The sequence below is a fragment of the Vigna radiata genome, chromosome 5 (assembly GCF_000741045.1).
Source record: "Vigna radiata var. radiata cultivar VC1973A chromosome 5, Vradiata_ver6, whole genome shotgun sequence".
Classification (NCBI taxonomy): domain Eukaryota; kingdom Viridiplantae; phylum Streptophyta; class Magnoliopsida; order Fabales; family Fabaceae; genus Vigna; species Vigna radiata.
Genome location: NC_028355.1, coordinates 11,264,098 through 11,277,607, shown reverse-complemented (window position 1 = coordinate 11,277,607; position 13,510 = coordinate 11,264,098).

Below are 13,510 nucleotides of genomic sequence, written 5' to 3'. Positions count from 1 at the left end.
TATATATATATATATATATATATATATATATATATATATATATATATATATATATATATATATATATATGTATATATATATATATACGGGGTTTGCTAACCTACGTAATTTTTTGTTCAGTTGGTACATTTTAGCAATGTGTATCGGGTTTTAGTAGACAGAAATATTCTCCTATATTATGGATTCTGAGTTTTGAGGTTAAGGGTATTTGAATAATTTTCACTTTCAAAACTAAAAAAAACAAGTAACTCTCAAACTCCTACTCACCTCCCTTGTTCTCTTCACCCTTTTTCTTTCATCTCTCACTCCAACCCCAATCAGAAACACTCACCTAACCCCAATCCAAATTCCTCAATTATCCAATTGGTTTATCTCTCATCTCCATCCTTTCTCACATCCACACATAGCAACCCACAACACCGTAATTTGTTGCTGCTCTCACTCTGTTTGTTCATTTTTTTTCCACTTTAATACAAAATAATTGATGATGTTGTTGTTGATTTTTGATTGAATGGTTTTATTATATTTTTTTCCTTCTGATTGTTATTAAATTTGTAAAAAAACTAAGGTCTACAAAATTTTCAAAACTCAAAAAATAAAATAAGAAACCCTTCACGAGAAGACGTTAACATCAACCCATAATATAGTTGTGAAGCATTTAGTTTCTTAATACCAATTTTGATAAAATCATAGAAATGAAATGAGTAGAAGTTAACTTATGAATGTGATGGTAACAAATTTATTATAAATCAGAATGACAACATCATGTGTATAATTTTGATAAAATCATAGAAATGAAAGAAGTAGAAGTTTGACTATGAGTGTCATGGTAACAAATTTATTAAGTTTAAATTTCAATTTGAAATTCAATGCATTTTGTTTTTCTTAGTTTCACTTCTGCGGCAAATGATAAATTAGAATGACAACGTCATGTTTACAATTTTGATAAAATCATAGAAATGAAAGGAGTAGAAGTTAAACTATGAGTGTGATGATAACAAATTTATTAAGTTTAAATTCCATTTTGAAATTCAGTGTGTTTTATTTTTCTTAATTTTACTTCTATGGCAAATGATAAATCAAAATGACAACATCATGTTTATATTGACCAGACAAGTTGGAGATGTGAATCGTTTAAAATACACTTAGATGATGTGATTTGTTTTAGAAAGTAAGTTTCTGGTCCAGCTCAGAGTTATCAGGTTTATTGTGACTAATTTACTAATTTCTAGTTGATTTTTAATTAGTTGGTATATCAATGCAGTTCTTCTTGGAAACTACTCAACATTCTACAATCTGCTCATATCTAGAAGATGTGTAATTTGTTAGAATATTTTTATTCTTTTTACAAAAATGAAATGAAATTATGCTTACCAATATGAAACATTTGAAAAGGAACAAGCAGTGGTGTCTTTTCTGAATAAGGGGACAGAGTCAACAAGAACAATTTTCTCTGTTCCTAACTCTCTTCAAATATTTGTTCCTGTTAAATCATTTAGTACGCTGTGCAGGAGCTTATTTTTTGAGGTTCGTTATATGCAGAAGGCGAAAAGTATATTTCGAAATATTGTTTTTAGCGGAAAATATGTTTTTAGAATTATTTTTAATAGTCGACTTTAGAAATCCATTTTCTGGACAATGACCTACCCCTTCCGGAATCTCCTTTCCACATAACTGTTTTTTCTTTTCTGAAAAATATTTCCGAACAACTTAATAGTCAAAATATCAAATCTCCCTGGAGATAAACTTCTAATTCTAAAATTTAAAAATGAAATTTAATATCAGAAGGGAACAAATATAACACAACCCTCCAATCAAAAATTAACATCAACATCATCAATTATTTTGTTATTAAAGTGGAAAACAAATGAACGAACAGAGCAACAACAATAATTGCGGTGTCGCGGGGGTGAGTTAGGGTTAGATGAATGTTTCTGATTTTTTTTAGTTTTGAAAATGAAAATTATTTAAATTTTAATCATATGTTATACAAGGGTATTTTTGTCTAGTAAAATTCGGTACACTTTATTAAAATGTAAAAGACCTTAAGTATGTTACCATGGATACTGATATTTAATCATATGTTAATGACATCAATATATTTAATCCCTGAATTCTTAATTATTATTTATTTTTTATTTTTTCTCAGATAATAATTATTATTGAGTTTTATTTAGTATTTTTTTAAAATTTAGTAATCAAAATAAAGGTGTTATTAAAAGAAATAATAATAATTAAAAAATATTTTAAAATTCAACTTAATATATTTTTATTTTTTATTTAAATTTATAAAATTGAAGTCATTTTTAAAAGATTAATTTTTTAAAATTTATATTATGATAGAACTTATTTAAGTTTCATTGCATTAATATATTTTTTATATCTTTTGGTTATAAAATTAAAAATAGTAAAATTATAAATATTAGTAAAATGTTTATAACGCATTACAAAATTCTATGAATTAAATTGTTCATATTTGTGCATTGTTACATTTATTATTTTCTAACGGTGTATAAAGTTTTTTATAACAAAAGAAAATAAAAATTAAAATATGTTAGTTGTTATAACAAGTTATTTTTATATTAACAAATAAAGATAGAAACACAACTTAAGTAAAAAGAAAGAAAAAGAAGAGGTGTAACGTCCCATTTTAGAATGTCACGAATAATTTTTTTTTTCTAACAGATGACTTAAAATAACATTCATATAAATCTTATTAGACTGAGGAATTAAATAATATTCCATTAAAATCCAAATGAAAGACTTTTATTACAACTTGTAACTTTTAATTCAACTTCCAAAAACAAATAAACTGAATTAACTCAAAATGTTCAAAAGTAAAACAAAAGAACTTTTTTCCCGTTTCTCCCCAATTTCTTGCCGTTTTAATCATCAACGAGAATATTTGTATTAACGTTTACTCTCGTATAACAACACGAGTTATACAATCATCGCATTCACACACAAACAATAAGGGTAAGCTATCATATTCAATGTCAAATAAAACATTACCTCATCAGTTATTAGTCAACAAAGTAATATTGTTAACATGCACATTCAATCAAGTATACCACAACCAAATAAAATCCAAGAAGACACACTTTATCCCTTTGTACTCTACCATATGAAACCTGTTCACTAAAATAGGACAGTTCGAGTCATCCTTCACCGCAGCTTTAGATCTATTTCCCCTACTCTTTAAGACTTATGAGTAAGAAAATCCGCTACTTACGCAACGGCACTATATTCAACTTGACTGGAAACCTACGGACGAGACATCCTACTCTTTTTACCCTCTCGTAAGAGGAAATGTACTACATCGATTTTTACACCAATACGATGAGAATACATAATTCAAATATATTAATACTTATGATACTGCTCGAATATTATTATCACACATGTTTAATCACCTTACTTATATTTGTATCAAACCCATCATAGTCAAAATCATATAAAAGAAAATAAACAGAACTCGTTGTACTGAACTAAAAACCGAAACCAAACGACTCGGTCATGCGGAAAACTCATTGCAGGTATACATACACCAATGAAACAAAATTATTGATTTAGCCACACTTTTCTTCTCTCTCATATGCAATACAACCTTTCAAATTTTTAAGGCACCTAGCCACACTTTACAATAAAAAAAAGGTTTAATACTTATTTTGGTCCCTCTTTTGGGAGGGTTTGTTCAAAGTGGTCCTTCCTTTTTTAAAAAGTTCACTTAAGTCCCAGCTTTTACAAAAACTGTTCAAATAGATCCTTTTTGGTAACAGCGTTAACTTTGTTAACGGCAGAGCTGATGTGGCATTGATATGTGTTTTAAAAAATTAATTAAATGTGACGTGGAATATGTAAAAGTTAGGGTTCTTCTTCTGACGGCCCTTCAAGAACCACTCCAGGGGCTGCCATGGCGGTAGCTTCAGTACCAAGAGACATGTCCACATAGCATGATGTTCTCATCACGTCTGTATCAGGCAACGAATTACCCAATGATGGTCCTTCCATGTGACCAGAATATCTTGGATTCAGGTTTGGTGTACAGACATATGAAGTTTGTTGAACCTGTTCATTGGAAACAGAAACACTATCGTTGAAGTCTGCCACTGGATCTGCAAGCTCAACTAGAACGCTTGAAGTGCTTGGGTCCTTTAGATCACTTTTGATATTCATTTTCCCAAGGTCAGTTTCCAACCTCTTAGTAGTGCAGCCATCAATTATACTTTTTCCCTTGCTGTTAATAGAATCAACATGAATATCAGTAGCAGACTCAGAACCAGAAATTCCATGCGAAGGATGTTCAACCTTACAATGAGAACCTTTTGCCAGGAATGTGTGCAAAGCCAATTCAAACCTTTTTATAATGTTATAGAGAAGTGTTGCACAGCTTACAAAGTTCCCTATCAGAACCGGTGAGGTGTTGCCCAAAAATCTTATGGTGTTGTCCAAAAAATCTTGTGGTTTTTTTTGCAGCAATACATTTGATCCAACTTGGCTGCAGATTTTGAAATCTTCTTCAGGTTCCAGGTTCAAGTTTGGCGTCATCATCATCATCTGCCATAAGCCCACTTTTTTCACTGTAAGCAATTGCAATGAATCAAAAGGGGGATTAGGGTTTGGGAAAGAAAGTACGATTATGGTTTGGGAAAGGGGATTGTCACGTGGCAGTCTCTTATTGGCTCCTAACTGGACTAATTGGACATGTCATTTAATTTTGGCCACGCAAGCAACTCTGTCGTTAGTTTTTTAACGCCGTTACCAAAAAGGATCTATTTGCACAGTTTTTGCAAAAGCTAGAACTTAAGTGAACTTTTTAAAAAAGGGAGGACCACTTTGAATAAACCCTCCCAAAAGAAGGACCAAAATAGGTATTAAACCTAAAAAACACAAAAAGAATTCTTATATTAACATATTCTACACCTGATAAGATATCTTTTATCTTTTATTCTTATAATATCATTTATGCATTCACATAATATTATTCTCATAATAACCTAATATAATATTCGTATACTAAACTATATCACGTGAATTCTAACTAAATTATATAACGTGGGATATAATAAAATTAAACTAATATTATATAACTTCAATCATAAACGTCAAATTATAAATTAATATAATAAATTATCATTCACAAATTAACTTAATATAATATTATTATCTATAAATCCTTCCAGTAAAATTATTTCAAAAACTAACTTTCACTTCCTTGATATCTGGTAACACTCAAAATCATGCAAACCTAAAAACAAGAATACTATTACTCAAAACGTATAAATATTAACCTCTAAAATTTTACTTTGTAGATTCCTTTATGAATTCAACACCTATAAACATTACATTTCTAGATTATTTCTTTTGCAGACTCTTTTTATGTACTCAACCTCTCAATGCAAGATACAAACTTCCTGCAAGATTTCCTCTTTACATTTCTTTCTCCATCCATCGACCATAATGAAAACTTCTACTTCCTTTCTTTGTTTCTTCTTTCTTCACTTCCTTATATAATTCAAAGCTAAACTTTTCTCACAATACTGATTCAAACCTAATAAATTATTTCTCTTTCATTCAATATCTACCCTTCCTCTCATCTATTATCTACAACTAACCCTCCTCTTATCCAATATATATCCTTCCAGCTTGCCCTTCCCACACACACCATTGCATTTTTACATAGGTTACTAACCTTATACCCCATTTGATCCTTACCCAGCAGAGTTTCACTTCATTCTGATAAAATCAGTGCAACTATACACTAATGCAGAAAGGGCTTTAGACGTCTATTATTTTGGACTTTTAATGTCTATTAAACAACCGACGTCTAAACCGGTGAATAGGACGTCAAACATCCATATAACAGACGTCTATGCAGACGTCAGTTAGTGTCATGTCTGACGTCACTAAACGTCCTTCTAGGCCTAACCCGACTTCTAAGGACACTATATAGACGTCGGACTAAACATTAAACGACGTCTACGAGCACATAAAGACTTTGAATATGTCACTAACCTACGTCTAAGGTCACCATAGACGTCGCTGTATGCATTAACCGACGTCTAATATTGTCGTTGTGTTTTAGTGCAGTTTTGTTCCTGTCTTTGGATAGCCTAGTAGCACACTCTGTCTTTGCTAGTTTCCCCCCACAAAAAGCTTGCGACTTTTGAATTTCTCATGACATTTCAACCCAAAACCAAACCTGGGTTCTTGCTTAGTTCCATTTTTAACCGCAAGAGGGAAAAATTACGGTGAAAACGATAACTAGGCAACGACCTAGGATCGTTTTTGAGTCGAAACGTCACAAGAAATTCAAAAGACGCCGCTTTTTCTGGGAGGTAGCAAGCAAAGGGAGAATGTGGTACTACGTTACCCCAAGAAAGGAACAAAACTGCACTAAAACACAACACAAAGAAAACAAATTTTAATCATTTGAACCAAAAGATAATCGATGAAAGACTGAACAAAGTTTAAACAGTAACCATAAAAAGACACGCACCTAGCACTACAAAAAAATTGTTAATTTGTGGAGGGTTTTTTTTTCGATTTGTAGAGGTTTTTACCCTCTGCTAATCGATTTCTGGGGGTTTTTCAAACCCCCACAATTAAAGGCGTCACAATCAATTTGCGGGAGAATTTTTATGACCCCTGGTATCAAAGTTATATTGCAAGGGTTTTTGTGTGGAGGGTGTTAACCTCTTCTATTGGAAACTATTATTTTGTGGAGGTTTGAAACCTCCTTTGTTTATAATAGCCCGTCTACATCTATAATTTTTTAAATTAATAAAATTTATTTTTTATAATAAGAAATAAATAAAATATAAAATTGTAAAGTACACAAAAATTAATCAAAATTAACTTTATTGATAATTTAAGATAAAGTAAATTAATTGTACAATTATAATATATATAAAAAATAAATTACATGATTTAAGAAACATTAATATTGAATCCCAAACCCATACATTGTAATATCTCATAATGTTATGTTCCTTACACTCTTCCAAAGACTGAAAAATCATTGATACCCCATGAATGACAGAAGTTATGCATTTCCATAAACATCAAATAAATTTGTTTAGCTTTCCCAACAATCTACGTAGATCTCAATCAAGATTATCATTAGAGGTAACCCTTCGTTTCCACCCAGCTTCACATCAAAATAATATTTCTCAACATCATGTGTCATTTGTCATGTCTGCATTTTAAACATGATTCTTCTTTTGCCTGCAAGAGATGAGAAATAATTAAAAATAGGTCCTTTTTTACAGAAGCACAAGAGAAATCAATACTTTTCTTTTTCTTTTTTTAACATTTTCTGGGTGTAAAATCTATATCCCAAAGTTATATTAACTATATCAAATTTAATTCTATCATGTTTAAAAGCTAATACAATTATCTATAAATTCTTGTCTAGATAATATGATGTAAGTAAATAAAAGAAAAAGTTAGAAAATACTAGAGTAATCCTATTATAGATCTGGAAATTTGGATATGAAACGCAATGACCCTTAATATCAAATTCCAGGAAAGAAACAAAAAGACTTTGAACAAGAGTGGAAGCATCATCGCGTCAAACAGTAATTGAGGAAATTTTATACTGGGAAGATACTTTATACTACCTTTTCTCCTCACAAAGAAAAAACACTTTGAAATTTTGGCACATCTCATCATTACAGTTAATGACCAAAATTTCATGTTTCATGCATTTTTTATTCATAATATGCAGCACCCATTATCAAATTCATTCTTAATCATAATTAATTATCATATAAAGAATTTCATAATGCTCAGTATTTATTGTCATATAAAAATTTCTCATGAAAAGATATTTGCATATTATACCATTCATTGCTAGAACCAAAAGAGAAAAAAAAAATAGAAAACACCTACAAGTACCCAACAACTATCATTATACCACAACAATAATTTTTGGATTCTTATTTTGGAGATGCTTACAGGAAGAAGACCCATAGATGAAATCTTTGAAGATGGTAAAAATTTGCATACCTTTGTGGAAAAAGGTTTCCAGACAATAAATATGCAAATAGTAGTAGTACTGAAAAAATCTACAAGGAAAGAGCATACCTAATAAGTCCCCTTTGTTATTGTATAAATTGTTAACAATGAGGTCCATGAGCCGACTAACCTGCCAATGATGCATATTATCTAAAGTTAAGCTCAAGGCAAACCATAAAATTGAATTAGAAACCATACAACATGAAAAACAGTCGTACCTCAGCTTCGTATTCATATCCCTCGGCTTGTGGGGAACTAAGCAGAAGATTCTGCAGCAGTTGATTCACATCGTCTACCAAAGAACAAATCCCTTCTCAAGTTTGGATGATTTTCATATTCAATTATGTTGGACTTGTTCATGCCTAGAATAGAAAACCATCTAGCTGGGGTGTCCTTCTCACTCACATGCTCCTCACAAGCAAAACAAAAGGGACACACGAAATCCGACAATATTTCAAAATGGTCGCAACATGTTTTTGTTATCTCACGAACATCAGATAAATTAACACTATATAATCCATTAAAGTTTCTATAAATATAGTATGTTTGTCCAAAATATTATAAAAATAAACAGAATCAATGACCGAAAAATATCGACCTGGTTAATGAAGCAAATGAGGAATGAATAGCAAGCTAGGGATTATGACATAAAAAATCAAACCGAAGAGCAATTCATACAGATTTCTTGAAGGGATCTGAGTAAAGAGAAAGGGAATCTCACTTGCGATTTAGGGATTTGAGTAAAGAGAAAGAGAATCTTACTTACTGAGGAAGACATCATAGTGGTAACTCTCAACATCGAAGCAGCAGCAACTCCACGCAGTGCTCGCGTAAAGGCGTCTTTGGTGGACAGGGCATGGCGACTCTCGTTGAAGGCTTGTTCGAGGGTTTAGTAGTGGAGGACCATTAAAGCCGACATCAATGGGATTTTCAGAACTTGACTGTCTTCCCGCCTTCTAGAGAAGCCATAGACGTCAGTTGTTTACTACATGACGTTTAACCGCCTGGGAATCAGGTGAAGAACATTAATTGCATCCAAATATACGTCGGCCCCCAGCACAACCAACGTCAATGGAGCATAAAATATTGTCTTCTCGCCTACCTCAGGCCATTAGACGTCGGTTTAGGGCAGAGCATACGTCGATTATATCATAGATGTCGTTTGCCATAGAAACCGACATCTTGGTTACCAACTTATTTACGGTAATGCCACCGTCCATTAATATACGTCGGGCTACCCTTGAACCGACGTCTTGTGGGTGACGTTAAACAGCGTTTTTGCACTAATGATAATAACCCATCTCGAACTGAAAACTTAAGTCCCCGTCCACGTCAACCCCAACAACACCTTTACGGTTATCTAAAAACAACATACACCATGTACCCCATGCATTCATTTAATAATGAAACCCGAGAACTGAAAACAAAACACTTGACCTACATTGAGTTCATACAATATACATTTAAGCGTATATTCACTTTACGCAAACCCTACCTGAAAATCATGACTCTCCCCCTTACTAAACACAAAAGAGGTTTTATTTTCTTCTTCGCATATAATATAATATTGAAATATATGAAACAGTTTTCTCATCCGATACACTCAACTCAGTCATAATTTAGCCGCATAACATTTATAAACATTCTGATACTTACATACAGTAACCTTGATGAATCTAGTTAGTCCCTTACATAAAAGAAAAAAAAAAAATACATAAGTTCACGAAACCATCCATCTCAGGATACATCCAATCTTGATTAAACAGTAAGTAGTATTGACATAAATCATACAAAGATTCACTAGAACATCAATCATCAAATACAAATTAATGATAAGTTTCCCTTACCTTTTAAACCAATGGATAGCTTGACTTTTTCGTGCTTCTACAATACAATCCAAGTTCTTTTCCTTCTTTTCTTTCTCACTACTGCAGGTTTTTTTCCCAGTGTAAAAAGGAACTCCCTGATTACCTTTTTATCTATGCTAATCTGAAGTCCCTAACTACTCATTAATCCTTGCTTTTTGGAAAACTACTTTATTCAATTTTTAGATATTTCTTTCCAACAAGTCTCGGTTTCAGTTCCTTTTTTTTCTTTTTCTTTTTAAAATTAATTTAAAGCATAAAATGTGATCTGGCAAAATGAAACAGCCATACCAAAAAGAATAAAACATAAACAAATATATATATATATAAGGATTTGAACACAAAACCACCTATTCCCTATAAAGAGCTTTTACTAATTAAGTTACACAACATCTTGCAAAAATACACATTCTCACAACAAGAAAACATTTAACCATATCAACATTATTCTCTTATTACATTTGAATTTCCCGGAAAGAAAGATGTTAACAATAACAACAATGGCACTCTGTGAGCACAATTTACGTATTTAAATACATAGCACGTTCCTTTGAATAATTTTTCTAAAATATTTTATATTTTTTTCCGTTTTTAGATTTCCTCTTATCCTTTTATCAATTTATTTTTCCTCTTCAATTTATAACAACCATTTAAATAATGATGAAATTCAAAGTTAATGGTAAAAAAGTTATTTTCTTTCCATTCTGATCATTTCTTTCTTTTAAATATTATATTTTTAGATAAAAATCACTAAGTAATTCCATTACACGTATGTCAATATTCTAAACTTTCAACACTATTATGTGATGATTCTCTTATTTTTGAAAAATCATAATTAACTTTATAAATATTGTTGATACATTATTTCAACTTCTTAATTTACCAATTAATCTTAATTAATTTTTATTAAAAAATAATTACCACAACTCATTAGTTTGACTGATTACAGTTAAAATTTGAAGTTGTCCCTTTTAAATCTGTGTTGAGTGTTACCAACACTAACCTTTTAAATTAGAACTTTTATTTTTAGTTCTACAAAAAGATGGTATTTTTACTTAAATTCCTAATGTGTCGTCGTATCATCTCGAAATTTTATAGTCTAATTAAATTCTTTTCAATTTAAGTGTAGTCTTGAATTTACTCTATTATAATGACATTTTAAAAAATATATATAATTACTTAATTTTATAAAAATGGTTTTAAAATGACCACATTTTTTTAATCCTTAAATAATTATGTTTTCAATAATATTCAATCACAGTCCTCCTTGAAATATTCTGTTTAATTAATCTTATTTGTTATTAAAATATTTATATTGTAATAGAAACTTTAAAATTGAAAAATTCAAAATTAATTAAAAAAATTATTTTTTAATGATTTCAGGTATCATGTTTTCAATGATGCGAAACTTAATTTTAATATAATATTCTTAATATAAGACAAACAACATTTAAAACTTTTATTCTTCTTTTGAATATTTTATTCTAGTCTTTTTTATAATTACATATTTAACATAAAGTATTCAACATTTATATATTTAGAATGAAAAAATATTTTATGTTTCTAAATATTTGTTGATAAAATTTATGGCAGATAATATTCGAGCAGTAGATATTTTAATATCTATGAATGAATTAAATGTGATATCATATCACCTATAATATTTATTATTTGTAAAAATTAAATTTAAAATTTAGTTTATGTTTTATTAAGTTAAATTAATTAAAATTAAAATTAATTTATTTTTTATTAGGTTAAATTCAACTAAAACTAAATTTTAATTTATGTTATATTTTATATTACTTTTTGTAATTTTATTTAAATTTTATTTTAAAAATTTATAAAATATTTATCGATATTTGTACCACGAATTTTAAAATATTTGTAGTATTTTTTACATACGTATTTAACAGGTAATGAAATAGATATCAATATTTTTATTACGAATCGGATAACAGGTAAACATCATCTATATTAAAATACTCATTGTCACCTCCAATTTATATGCATCGCATAAAAAGTTGCATAAAAGAGAGAAAAAATATATAAAAACATGAGAGAATTAAACCAAACTCATGCTCAAAAAACAAAAAACCACACTCTTGTAAATGATTCACCTAAGAAAAACAAAAAATTCAAAGTTGATACATGTTATAATAAAATTAAACTAAGATTAGAAGGAATTTACCTTCTTAACTTCCTCCTATGATTAAAACTTGTCTAACATAATAGATAAATCACTCTTAAAATAAGAGATCACAACTAAAGCTAGCTTACACGTGTAAAACTTCACAAAATAAATATTACAAATGACTTATCATATACTTACCATTTGCACATGTTAAATGATAATTATAGATTTTATAACCCAGTGTGTTTATTTCGTATTTTTTTTCTCTCTCTTTCTCTAGTTGTAAATCTCTTGTATGATTTTTTTTTTACACTTGTTTGTCTTATTCTTTTTCAAATTGATCTCTATACATTTGGAAAAAAAAATGAAGGCTTCATCAAAATTGAATAAAGTAAATTTTCTTCATAGCACATTGGTGAGTGCAAATTTATATCATCAATTAACCTTTAAATTTAGTTTTTTATTTGAATATTTCCTTCCTCTCATTTTCAAATCCTTACTTGAATATTCTATTATAATTTCTTAATAAGTTTTAAGGTTAGATGAAATAAATTGTTTATTTTTTTTAATTTGAATATTTATTTTTATTTATGTTTTTTATCTCTTGATTAAGTGATACTATTGCAAAAAAAAACTTTCTCGAACACTCATTAATGACATTTTTCAAACTAAGGCAATGAACTAAGAACATAATGACAGAATTTAATTAAGGTGAACTTTTTAACAACAATTTTCACATTAATTGTCATTAAACATTCATAAGGGAGAAAAGGACAACGATTCTACAACTATCTCTGGTAGAAAAATAAAAATAAATGACGATGATTTAATCCTTAATCGTGGTTAAAAAGCTTTAGGAAAGAGAAATAATGATGGTTGTATACAATAACCATCGTTAAAAAGTTGATTAGGGTTAAATAGATTTCACCTTTTCATTTCTCATGCATAATTCTTCTATTCCTACCACCGATCGATGCACACAAAACTTTTAAAAGAATTTTTGAAGCACCTTGCTCTTGTTCTTTGTCGAACCATCGACATTTGGGTTCGTTTCTTCGCCATTTGTTCTGCTCGTTGTCGTGGTGAGCCTTATTGTCTTCCCCGCACTACTCTGTTACCCTTCAACATCTCCCAACAAAGTCTCCCCACACCACCGCTACTCATTCGCTGTTGGAAGCAGTTGCTGTTCTCAAAAATATATTTTAACAACTTTAATATAAGATAATGATTTTTTTAATAATTTTTTAACAACAGGCGTTACTATTTTAACAGTTTATTTTAAAAAAATATTTAAAACGGATCAATCACAAATTGTCACATATACGTAATTAAAAAGTTATAAAAAAGAGTGATTAAAGAGACTTTTTCCTTTAATATAAACAGTATAATGTGTATAATGTAATTATTAAATAGGAGGGATGTTTCAAGTTTACTATACTTGTACTTAAATTTCTTTTCCACTGAAAAATAGTTTTCTCTAAATAGTTTTGTATTC